Genomic DNA, 12372 nt, shown 5'->3' on the forward strand with positions numbered 1-12372 from the left:
GAAACTAAAACTGTCTGTCGGCTTGCTCCCATGTTCAGGATCACGCGCTGACGCCCAGGAGTTAGCGACACGCGTCGTACTGTGTCGCAGCAAGTATAACGATAAAGGCAGGTCCAACTCGCCATGTTGCATGAAGCGACTATTTCAGCCCTCCCCGTGCGTAGCACATTGTTTTCGAGGCGCAACCCCGTTCCCAACGTTGGGGGAACTTCACGGTCTCGCGCGATCAGAGAATCGCCCGCCCGGTTTTGGTGCGTACACGGCCTGTGTCGCTTTTCTACGTAGGCGCGAGAAGTCGTCCCGATCGCCGCCGATGTCTTGCGCACTCATGCATGCTTGGCGTGCACGGTGCAGAGCGGAACGTGAGTCGAAATTCCCCTCAACTACGCTGACATCGGTGCGCGCTTTTTACGAGGCATGGTCTACCCAATTTTTAAATGTCGATAACGAACCAATTGGTGAAAAAAAACAAAAAAATAAAGTCCAGACTTGCGTATTGAGTTTTCTCAATCTTGCTACATTCCTGTCACTGAACGCCACGAGCAATCGTTGGGCGAATTCATACGCTTGCGCGTTTAGAATGCGCAGCGGAAGTAATAGGGTGCTATTTTATACAACTGAGTTATATAATACATACGTATGCACATAAAACTTCGCTGATGAATTGTTGGGCGTGAATGGCAGGAGTGCATCTCCATGCTTACTCCCGCACTGAACATGAATGAAATTGCAATTTTACTCTTCCTACTGGAGAGAGGGGGACGATGCGTAGGTTTACTCTTACATGGTCCAGGAGTGGAACTGGGACTGGACTCCGCCCCACACGAGAAGAATACGCAGACAGTTTTACTCCTCCTCCTCATGTGGAGCGAACATTGCATCGTACTCCCCGCAGCTTTCGACGGGAGTGCGCCAGCGCTCAATAGAGTACAATGACTATTGAGCTCTTCAACTACTCCCCCGATTTCTTAGAGTGTGTACCTCTAACCAGTCAAGGTTATTTTCGTGTCCGCGTCAGCAGAAAACTCCCAAGCAACCAAACTGGCTACACAAAGAAGCATCCCAGGCTATAGTACTGGCTACATCAAGGCTACACAAACTACAGTCTAGTCCACTTATAACAATATTAAAATGCCAAGGGAATGCCATCGTTATAACCGATAATTGTTATAAGCGGGTTGCGAAATAAAAAGACGGAACAGAGCTCAAAACATTTTATTCGCATGCCATCAAGGTCGTACCAATACTAATTTGCGGAAAAGAAGCCACAGTCGGTCACCTTTGTTTGCCGCGTGTTAAGCTAGCGCAAATCTTTTCCAAGAGCACCTACAGGTGCTTCACCTAGCTGAGGTAAATGTACTTGGCGGAAACAAAGTCCCCGAGGGACTGTGTCACACATTGGGCCTCCTACGAAGACACTACCTAAGTAGGCTGCGCAACCGCGTCGTTAGAGTCATCACTGTTCCACCTTTGGTTGCACAATATAACCGGATTCAATCGTTATATCCGATATCGTGGCACTGGAGCATTGTAATAGGCGGTTTATTTTACCATAGAAAGAATACAAAAGTTGACGGTGCCATAGCTGTTCATCGTTATATCTGATATATTGTTATAACCGGTACCGTTATAAGTGGACTCGACTGTACTGGCACTGCCAGGGATCGAACCTGGGCACGAAGAGAAGCCGCACGGGAACCCGTCGGCTAGCCGACTAATGCCTGTGCTAGACGGCGGTTTAAAAGGCCATCCGAAGTGCGTTGAACCAATTGTCTATCGAGTGCCCCATTGTAAATCGATAGGCCGCAGTTGTGAGCGAGAGTCCAATTGTGAATTGAAATTTACCGTGTAGCACAGGCATAAGCTACGCCCACATTTTTTTATTAATTGCTCATTGCTAAGCTACGCCCACACCTGGAGAGGAGGGGGGGTGGGCACATGGTGGTTTTGTATTCAGCGTCTGAGGAGGGGGAGGGAGCTTATTGGAGGCGACACAAGAAACAACAGTGAGGGGAGGCAGTAGAGGTGACGCCATAGTCGCGCGTGCCGCCCCCCTCCTCACCCTTTGAAAGATGCTCCTCTCCGTGTTCTTTCTGCCGACGCACGGCCGGCTTAGAGGGGCGGCATCCCCCACTCTCGCCCGGCCGTGGCCGACGCTGCCGCCCCGGCAAATCCTAGGTAACGGCTGGCAGAGTCTCTGGTATCACTCTTTATAGAACTGCGTGTGGGAATTCAAATGACGCCGCATGGGCAATCTTTCTGGGTGTCGTTTACAGCTTCGGAGTGCAACCACCTTCACAGCGTGAATTGGAGCGAAGTTTTTTGTATACCTGTCTGTCATTTTTCTCTACACCTGTACGACTATGTAATTTTTACTTATAAAGTTAAGTGCCCGACTGGCTGACTGACTGACTGACTCATCAACGCCAAACCAAAAGTGCTATGTCTAGAGACCAGAAATTTCGCGAGTACATTTGCGTAATAGCGTAGGTACTAACTAAGGCGGGATTTTCGAAAATTGCACTCGTAACCGGGGAAAAGGGCGAAATGGTGTTTTTGTAAATTCGTGATTATCTCGGTCACCCGTTTACATATCGAAGCGCTTTTTGCTGATATGTCTAGCCTTTAAGAATATCTAAAAAGTAGTTTTAGGATTTCTCCCTAACCAACACCATCGTGGTGATTTCGCAATTCCGGACTTTAATGGGTGTTCTTAAAAATTCTCCAATAAATCTTTCACTGATTCATTTATGTAATTGATTTTTGCTAACATACGTTACTCATACGAATGCAGAAAATCACTTTTAAGGACTTCGCCGAGCGACGCCGGCAAAAGGGCCAAATTGTTCTTTACAAATGACACGCCTGACTAGCCGAAAAGGCCTAAAAGGTGATGTCCACGCCTAGCAAAACGGCTGGTTCAAGCGGCTTCAGATTCCAAGCACATTGCGATTACGGTGTTGCTGCTCAATATTGCGAAAATTTTTAAAAATTACACCGAGGAGAGATTGAAAAGCGGTGAAAAATGTTTTCAGACATTATTTTTTATCGCTCGCCATTTGAGATATTGAACTGGTTTTTGATGATGCAGGTAAGCTACTCAGGTATGTAATCACTGTTCTACAACATTTTTTCATGACACCCACCTAATAGAGTCAATCAGGATATCGGGAAAACGGTGTTTTTTTTTGCGCGTTCCTCACTAATCACACAGCCCGTTGATATAACCAATTCATTTTTGTTTGCAAACGATGCCAATACAGTTGCCCAAAAATCGATTTGAGGATTTTGTCCTAACATGCGGATAAGAAGGCTAAGGATGCTTAGGAAAATAAAGTTTGCTTCCTTCCTTCCTTCTGTTCCATCCCCCCTCCCACACCTGAGCTGTGGGCAAACCTGGTGACTAGCAGCGACCTGGATGTCCAGACACTTTTGGCCTCCAGAGCGAAGGGTGCCCGCTCATCACATGGCTGCTTGGAATAGGGAACCAGCCCCGCTTCACCGGCTTAATAAAACGTTTTTCATTCACTCACTCACTCACTCACTCACTCACTCACTCACTCACTCACTCACTCACTCACTCACTCACTCACTCACTCACTCGTTTGAGCGCACCATCTTGGTGCGATTTGTGCAGCGAGAGTTGCAGTAAAACACGAGCTCCGGACGTTTCCCATTACCACGACACGCCTGCGTTGGAGCCCACGTATTGACATCGAGTAAATGGAGCTTTCAATAGCTCCCCGGCACCACACGAAGTATAACCGGTAATACCCAATAGCAACAGTACAAAAATAGGGCCAACCGGCAAAGAGAATTTTGTCCACACGAAGTAGAGAGAAATTAACGGGAAAGCCTTTCTTGCGACCCACCGCCAGGGGAACGAGCCCGGGGGGACCCCTCTTGTCCCCCCTAGGAAAAAGCCGGATGGGGTGGGTTGCTGGGAACGGGAACTTGGACGTAGGAATGGGTTGTGGGAAAAAGAGTGGGAATGAGGGAAGCAATTTTGTTCCAATCCTTTTGTCTGACTCTTTTCCAAGACTGATTGCTCAGCGAGGGCATCAGACAGTGCCAATTGCCAAATATGCGGCCCCTGCCACGGGTTACCGCTCACCCATAGGGTCCGATAACTGGGCCCCAACTGTGGGAGACAGGAAGTACCCTATTTAGTGGCGACGGTCGCCCCCCCCCCCCCCCCCCGACCCCCAGCTCTGCGGCCGATGCGTACTAACGTCCTCGATCAACTGTCCCGCACCAGGTACTCACGAATCACCAGTGAAGCTTTCCACTATACACGGGTACTTGCAACACCTGCTTTTCACGGTCTCCGGACACCGGAAGTTTGTATGCGAACGTGAACTGAAATCCATGTTGGCAAGCCAACCACGTTCGCAAGGGCTGTTCTGCGAGCCCTTTTCTTATGTCCTCCTCTGTGCCTACTCTTTCGCTCAATGGAACAAGAGTCTTTTGGCATTGCCGTGGTGTAGCGGCTCGGCAGAGGAGATCGGTCCGGGCCTACTAGCCGTTACTAAGCCAGGAGAGTTTCCCCGGTCGGTGTACTAACCTCACCTTTCCTCGTTTTCCCCGAGCGGAACACCCAGTAGCTCGTGGTAGCACGTCCTGTGGCAGCCAGAGAAGATCAATCTATAGGTCCCTCACAGCAAGGTTACAGGGGGGCGCGACCCCCCCCCCCCCCGGCCTCATACGGACTGTACAACATCTGGCCCCATGACATTTGGTTACAGGGGTATGTCACTCCCCCCGACTTATAGCGATCAGGTCGCTGGCCCCGCCAAAGCTTGCTGTTACAAGGGTCGCCAGTCCCCCGGCCTGCAACGGTTTTCCGAATTTACTCGGTATTCCCAATGCAACGACTGTACGCTTGCGGCACTTGCTACTTTCGCAACTTGACTCCCCGGCCTCCTCCCACGCTGGATTACAGGGGTTCGCCATTTTCCCCCAGCCAAAGAGAGTCATAGTTGATCGATCTCGATCCGCTTTCCTGCTTCAATCGCATCACCAAGTGCCGGGTTGACACCTGACCGCCCGACCTCCGCGTAGGACCTGATTCCAGTTGTACCAGGAACCTCCGCAGTGGCGGCCGTTTTGCACGCTCCCTGGGCAGGGATTGTGCGGCCTCCCCGATTCCTCGAGGAGGTCTGCTGGAATTACCGTACTTCCACGCTCTGGCCCCTATGACATTAGGTTACAAGGGTTTGTCACAACCCCCGGCCTGCAGACCAGTTCGCAAGTTCAACAGAACGAGCCCCAAGCTATGGTTACAGGGGTGTGCACGCCCCCGGCTCGGTAGTGGTCTACCCATTGCTTCAGCAATGGTACGCCAACACTACGTGCGAACTGTACCGCTTGAGCGCAGTAATTAGGTCGCAACATTGACCCGCTGGCTTCCTCTCACGCTGGATTACAGGGGCGCGTTACCACCCCCAGCCTTTGGCCTCCTCCCACACTGGATTACAGGGGCTCGCTACTTCCCCTAGCCAAGAGAGTCATAGTTGTTCCACAAAACCATCTTTCGGGATACAAGGGATCCTCTGAGGAACTCCCAGTGGCTCTGCACTCTCGCCCCCAAGACTGAAGGTTACAAGGGCTCATCAAGTTCCCTCGGTCAGCAGACCAGTTCGCATTAAAGGCCCCTTCCATGCTCCGGTTACAGAGGTTCGCTACACCCCCGGCCTCTTTGTGTGTACCCATGCTTCAGCATGGCACGATAAAACGAACTGTACCGCATGTACCCCTATGACTTGGGTTACAAGGGTTCGTCACCTTCCTCGGCGAGCAGATCGGTTCGTGTTTATAGGCGCCTTCCTAGCTGCAGTTACAGGGGCTCGCCACTCCCCCGGCCTCATAGTAGCGCTCACATTGCTTCAGCAACCGTGCGCCACTATAACACAAACTGTACCGCTTGGTGCAGTTGCCCTTCGCAACATTGACCCCCCGGCCTCCACCCACACTGGATTACAGGAGCGCGTTACCGCCCCCGGCCGAAGAGAATCATAGTTGATCCACAGAAATTTGCGACCGCAAATTTTGTTCGAATTACCATTCCAAGCACCAACCTCGATAGCCACCCAGGCTGTCCGGGCCTGCGTCCGCATCACGCATCGGTGTTCTTGGAAGGCACTTGCCCTCAGAGTGCCTGGGAGTTGCTCAAGCTCCCATGGGCGTTGAATACCCAATACAGTGGTCCTGGCACACCACTGACTCCTGCCATTGCGACGGGCCAAAGCAGGACAGCCGAAACCGACCGACACAGCCCAGTCCGCCGGCAGGGGGGGCCACGTGCAGGCCGGCAGTAAGATTCCCCCCCCCCCCCCCCCCACGCATTGACAGCAGGAGGGAGTTCAGTATCGTGTAAAACTTCATGATGAACTAGCCAATTTTGACAACTAACGAAAAACCGAACACGTGTTATGGCCATTAGTGTCATTACTACAATGGCCTCCCCGGGCATCGCCGGGTACAACCGCTATTTGGTCATATTGTTATCGTTGTACCACCTCCCACTCTGCTTGTGCCACTTTTTGGTGCCTGCAGTATTTTATAAATAAATATATGAATACCGAAAAATTATTTTTTTGCAGTTATACACTTTTTTCGGCGCCAAGCGATTTACTTGTGCGCTTCCAAGCCAGACGATACTTACCGCGCATAAAGTACTCCCTGGTTGTGATTGGGATTTTGCTGCGCCCTTTTCGTCTCCGCTTGATCCGAAACTAACTGAAACCCTGCGGCCAACTCGTACAAGGCCATTAAACCTGATTCTCTAATTGGAAAGCCGCGCGCTAACATCTCACACAACGAAATATCACCGCGTAGCAGTTCGCCCGTTCGCCTGGCTTATTCCAGTTTTACGAATGCTTTATCACGGCAGAGAGCACATAGTGTAATCTTCGCTACTCGTATGCCTATGTCACCATCGTCAGTGTGATGTCATGGAGAGTGAGGCATACCAGAATGCGATTCCTCACAGTGCACTGAAACTGAAGCTGCATATAATAAGTCACTTCGTTAAGACCTAGAAAGAAGAGGATGTCAAAGATTGGCTTAACGCAATTACCCAACCATTCTCGTCACCTTGAAAACACTACCGCACTCCGTCGTCGTTCTGAAGCAATTCCTGACTGCCATATTATCTAACTACGACAATCGCGCCAATCGAATAGCCAAACGATTACAGCGTTGCTATCCACAGGCCGTTTACCATCCAGAGGTACGAGTTCTTGCGGAATCATTCTCTAAGTGCACACTCCCACCGTGCGTCAGCCTTAGAATGGGTCTGCATGTTGACGCGTAGTGAGAAGGCCCTCGGGTCGCCGAAAAGACGGCGTCCCGTGGCCGAAAAATTCGCGCGACCTAACAAAACCCTAGAGTCACCATGTGAAGCTTGTGCACAGCACCATGTGAAAGGCGAAGCTTGAGCACCCTCCATTTTGTTTTCTGAGTGCCGCGGTATGCATCATTGTTGTCGGAATACCGCCTTCATTTCCGTGCACTGGCCAGAAGAAGAGAAAGAAAAACTCTCTTCCTGCACAGTCGGGCTTCCTGCGTCAAACTAAGGAAGGAAGGATATAAAAGCAGACCGCTAAGGTAATTTAAGCTCACGCCACTCGGTTACGTTAACGACAAAATATATGTGTCAAGACAACCGAAAAAAATACAACTTATCGCAATTTTAGCTACATAATTGGCAAAGTGTAGCAACAAGAACTGTGGCGCGCGTGGTTGGTTCTTTTTAATCCTGCACGTCCGCTCCACAGGGCGGAAAATGTACTGCAGAAGGCGAATTCGGGACGCGAGGAACAGTGCCGGCTTTTTCCCGGCGTTACTCCTTGCGACACCGCTACCTCCATCTCTCATGGGGTGCTACTGCTTTCCCTGCTCCATCTCGAGGGAGCAGAGAGCTTACCGCGCATCTCTGACTGCATCGTGCATGCCGTACCTAAGTAAATAAATGCCAAAACGCAAGGTAGAACAAGGAAAATAACGGATTATATGTATAGTGCGCAAGAAGCGGAGTGCTTGTGCGGCAAAAATCCGTTTTACCTAAGTGTATCGTCTTGCTTATGAAATATTCCAAAAGTGGCGCAATTTTCAAGCCCATCGGCTAAAATATTTCTTGAACGATTGAAAAAATAGCAAAGTGTGACTAAAAGCATTCGTAAAAGCATACGTAAAAAAGTGCGTAAAAGCATTCTATGAAGTGATTGATTGTAGGGTTTAACGCGCCGACGCAACGCAGGCGATGAAGCGCGCCGTAGTGGAGGGCTCCGGGTTAATTTTGACTACCTGGGGATCTTTAACGTGCGCCGAAATCTCGTACACACGGGCGTTTGTGCTTTTAGCCTCCACCAGAAAAGCGGCCGCCGCGGCCTGGAATCTAACCCGCGACCTCGTGCTCAGCCATTCTATGAACTACCTTCTTCGTCGCTTCCACAAGCTGTTGGCCTCCGAAAGAAATGTGATCATGTTCGACGAGAACAGTCTCTCCTGTGCGAAGCTAATTAAATAACGTGTCCAGTTTCTAATTCACGTTTCTACAACGGCAAAAAATGCGCTCAGGGCCGGGAAATATGTGCGTGCGTGCGCGCGTGCGGGCGGGCGGGCGTGCGTGCTTTGTACAGCCTAAAAAGCAACGCCTGCGCTGTCCGCGTGGTTTGTTGTCTATTGGGAGCACCTTGCAGAGAGAGTGGTTTTAAAGACGATAGTCTTTCTTGGGCTACTTAAACCGAGAAATTTTGGTCTGTCTGTATTTCTGTCTATCTCCTGTCCGTCTGTCTGTCTGTGACTCGATTCAGCCACCCGGCCAAAGTAAAATTTATATTGCGCGATAGTCTTATATACTGACAGCCACATATAGACGTCCAAGCCCGGTTTATATATTCATACTTGTCAACTTTGTTGTACAAGAAGAAGACATTACGCAAATATAAGACAGAAAATTAGTACACAAGGGATATTTATAACGTTCCTTTATAAAAAATTTATGGATGCTTGGTTTTTCCATAGCAAATGATATTCTCCATCTACTGCAGAAAACCACCGCCTCCTGGCGGCATATGAGAAATCCCGCGGCAACAGCAACGAAAGGTTCCACTAGCTAAGTTCCACGTTCTGCTTGGAACGCACGTGAAGCACGGCCACGCGGCTCTATAAACCTTCTAGTCGGCCGCCTCTATTCACGCGCGTCTCCGCCGTACTTCAGCGCTGGCATCGAGGAACCCGGCCTCTAGCAGTGGAACGCGGTAAATTCAAATCGCCTTGCGCAAACCTTTAGTGTGTTTACCTTGGAAGGAGCGCGACTGTACAGGAACAGCATGACAGGTGAGCGGGAAAGCAAAGGGGGGCATTTCCTTGGCAAATGTCTACAAAGACTATCGTCTTTTGACGACATTTGCAACGAAAGGAGCAGATACCCGGCCATTTTTAAATGCGTTTTTAAGACCTTGTCGTGTTCGGTGAACCATATCTCGGTAAAATCGACGCAGGCTTGCCGACTTCAATATCATATCAGTTGTGTTCGGGTGTAATTTTTTTTCATGTCCCTATTTTGCAGCACTTTTATCAAGCTGAATAGATCACATGCGTTATAGCGCGGATGCAAGACGCTTTTAATCAACTGAAACAGGATGTGAAACTGGTCGAGTTGAATTACATTCATACCGCTCGGCGCTTGCAAAGACGCGGGTAGAAGAAAAAGTAATGACGACGTGGGCTGCCTTGGTGTTGCTTCTATTGCTTGTCCGCATCCCCGTAAGGGGCAATCAGTACGCATCTTATTCCGGAACTGGGCCACCCCTCAGAGCCAACTCGTCAAAGGAAAGCTCAGCATAGGTGAAGTGGTCATCTAGGTCATTACGAACTAGGGAAAGTGGTCGCACTGACCTCCTTATTCCCGGAAAAATAGTGACGCACTTCCTTCCTTTTAGGGCGATAGTCTTTCTTGGGCTGCTTAAAAGCAGTAATCCTGTCAGTCCGTCCGTCTGTTTGTCTCTGTTCGTCGATTCAGCCACTCTGCGAAAAAGTTAACAAAATTCCTGAACGAGACGTTTGTACAGGTTTGTACACTTCCGAAATATCAATCTGGTGGCAATGTTCATACTTGTCAATTTTTTTGAGCAAAAAGAAAACCACACATATTTGAGGCAAAAGTGTAATACATAAGTGATATTTATGATACCGTTTATGATATGATATGATATGATATTATATATCATATGATTTATGATATCATTCCTTGAATCAAGAATACATGGCTGCGTGATTCTAGCGATTGCAAATAAAAACGCAGTGAAAGATATGTTTGATCCAAAAGCAGAAAATACCGGTCGCGCGAGATACTGGCCCTCCTGGCGAAAATCCAAGAAGTCCAACAGTAACGAAAGGTTCTACTAGATGGCGTGCGAGCAGTGGAACGCGATAAATTGTTTTCTGAATAAAGTTTGTTCAGTCAATCAGTAAGTAAGTCAGTCGGTCAGTCAGTCTGTCAGTGATAAAATTGAATTGACTTCAGCAAACCGCCACCGTTTTACTGTGGGAGGATCGTAACGGGAGAGAAAGAGCGTGAGGGGTCAGCGGGAAAGAGAAGAGACGACTATCTTCTTTGGACCACATTTGCAGCGAAGTGAGCAGATACGCGGCCAATTTCTTGTTTCTTCGTCTTACAGCGCGAATTAGGTCAGTAACCAAACTGACAAACTCCACAGCTCCCCTAAAATCGTGATTTTGCGCTCCTGGTGTGCACCTACTCTACTCACGTGCCGTCACGTTCAGGTGCCGCGCGGCACACACTTTTAAGTTTTCAGTTTATATAGTTTTGTGAATTTCGCGAAGCGGGCACATTAGCCACTCAAAGCTCGAGATTCTTGGCCAATCCACGAAGTGGGTATTGTTCCTCGAAGAAAGGAACAACAACCACAACAACAACTTTTGTTCCTTCCTTGGCAACGTGCAGAGATAATGCACTGGTAGCGCATTGGGCTTCTACAGTGGAGACCCGGATCTAAATCTCACAGCATCACGCATGTTTTTATTTTTTTACCCTTTACAGCGGGACACTACTACTACAACCATGGCGGGTTTTCTTTTTTTTTTTCAGAATGGGCACTCGTGGCTTAGAAATAAAACGGCTCAAGCGAGTGGTGCTCGAGAAGTATTGGCGCGACACCTTCATGCCCAGTGCCCGCGGTCCTGGAAGCTCAGAGCGCATGCGTGCTCAACGCAGAAATTTAGCCTAGTTGGTGAAAGGGTTTAAACCTGGTAAAAAGCGCGAAAAGATAGGAACACAAGAATGACGTCTTACGCAGTACGGGTGCTACACATCAACTCTAGATAATTGGTGTCCAGCACAGTCCTGCCTAAGTGTTGTTTCTTGTGTCCTTCAGTCTTGTCGCGCTTTTTACTATGCGTGTCGTTTGTTAATCAGTGCATATCAGTTCTCTCACTTTCGGCCCCAGTGCTTAGTTTCTCTAGAATTTGGCACAAAGTGGTGCGTTGAGCGAAATGCCGAGGGAGAAACACGTTTTCTCCCAGCGGTGACTGGACAAGCTGCCCAGTTTAGACCAGTCTTCTATCGAAATCAATGTTTAAAAGTGTAAGTGTAATTGAAATATACGAAAAAGGACTTCACAACTTAGGAATTGACCATTAACGAATAACTTTGGCCCTTCAAATAAGGGAAGATCAAAACCAAAGATACAGAATACTGCCAAAAGCCTGAAGAAGGACATTGAGAGAAAGCCTGCAAAAGGCTCGGTATACCGAAAACTATTCATGTTTTCCTAGGAAAAGAAAGAAAACACAAATGAACAAAACTACTGGAAAGAAAAAGGGAAGCCGAGAAGCTGCTGGAACAAATAAATCAAAGAAGCTAAAGTGAAAGGATCAGACGCATTCAGGGAGCACAGGGAGGCCAAGCGATTTGGAATTCAGACAGAGGAAATACCTTTGAGTTGGAATCCGCACCGCCAAAAGAAACTGTAAATCTAAAACATGTAGAGCAAAAATATTTAACTAGAAAGGAAACGATGGGTGTAAAATACACGGGCAAAGGGTAAACGCGTGCCGAAAAAGTCTTGGAGCCGTGTAAAGAACTAGGGAAAAAAGTATAAAGAAGTAAAAAGTCATGTCATAGGCAGTGAGGGTCCGACACTAAAAGGAGGAAAACCGGAACTTTGCATTTGTTCTCTCGTATAAGAGAAGTTTGGAAGGACGGAGAGGAGGTTACATCCTGTAGCGAGTGGGGCAACTGAGCTGCGTACAGATAGTGAACTAAAGTTGAAGAACCTAAACTTGAAAAGGCAAACGGATATGTTAATAATGGTATGACAACAGGGTCAGATAAAATTTCAATAC

This window comes from Haemaphysalis longicornis, unplaced genomic scaffold (assembly GCF_048455015.1).
Source record: "Haemaphysalis longicornis isolate Haplotype H1 unplaced genomic scaffold, Haemaphysalis longicornis Haplotype H1 scaffold_1, whole genome shotgun sequence".
Taxonomy (NCBI): domain Eukaryota; kingdom Metazoa; phylum Arthropoda; class Arachnida; order Ixodida; family Ixodidae; genus Haemaphysalis; species Haemaphysalis longicornis.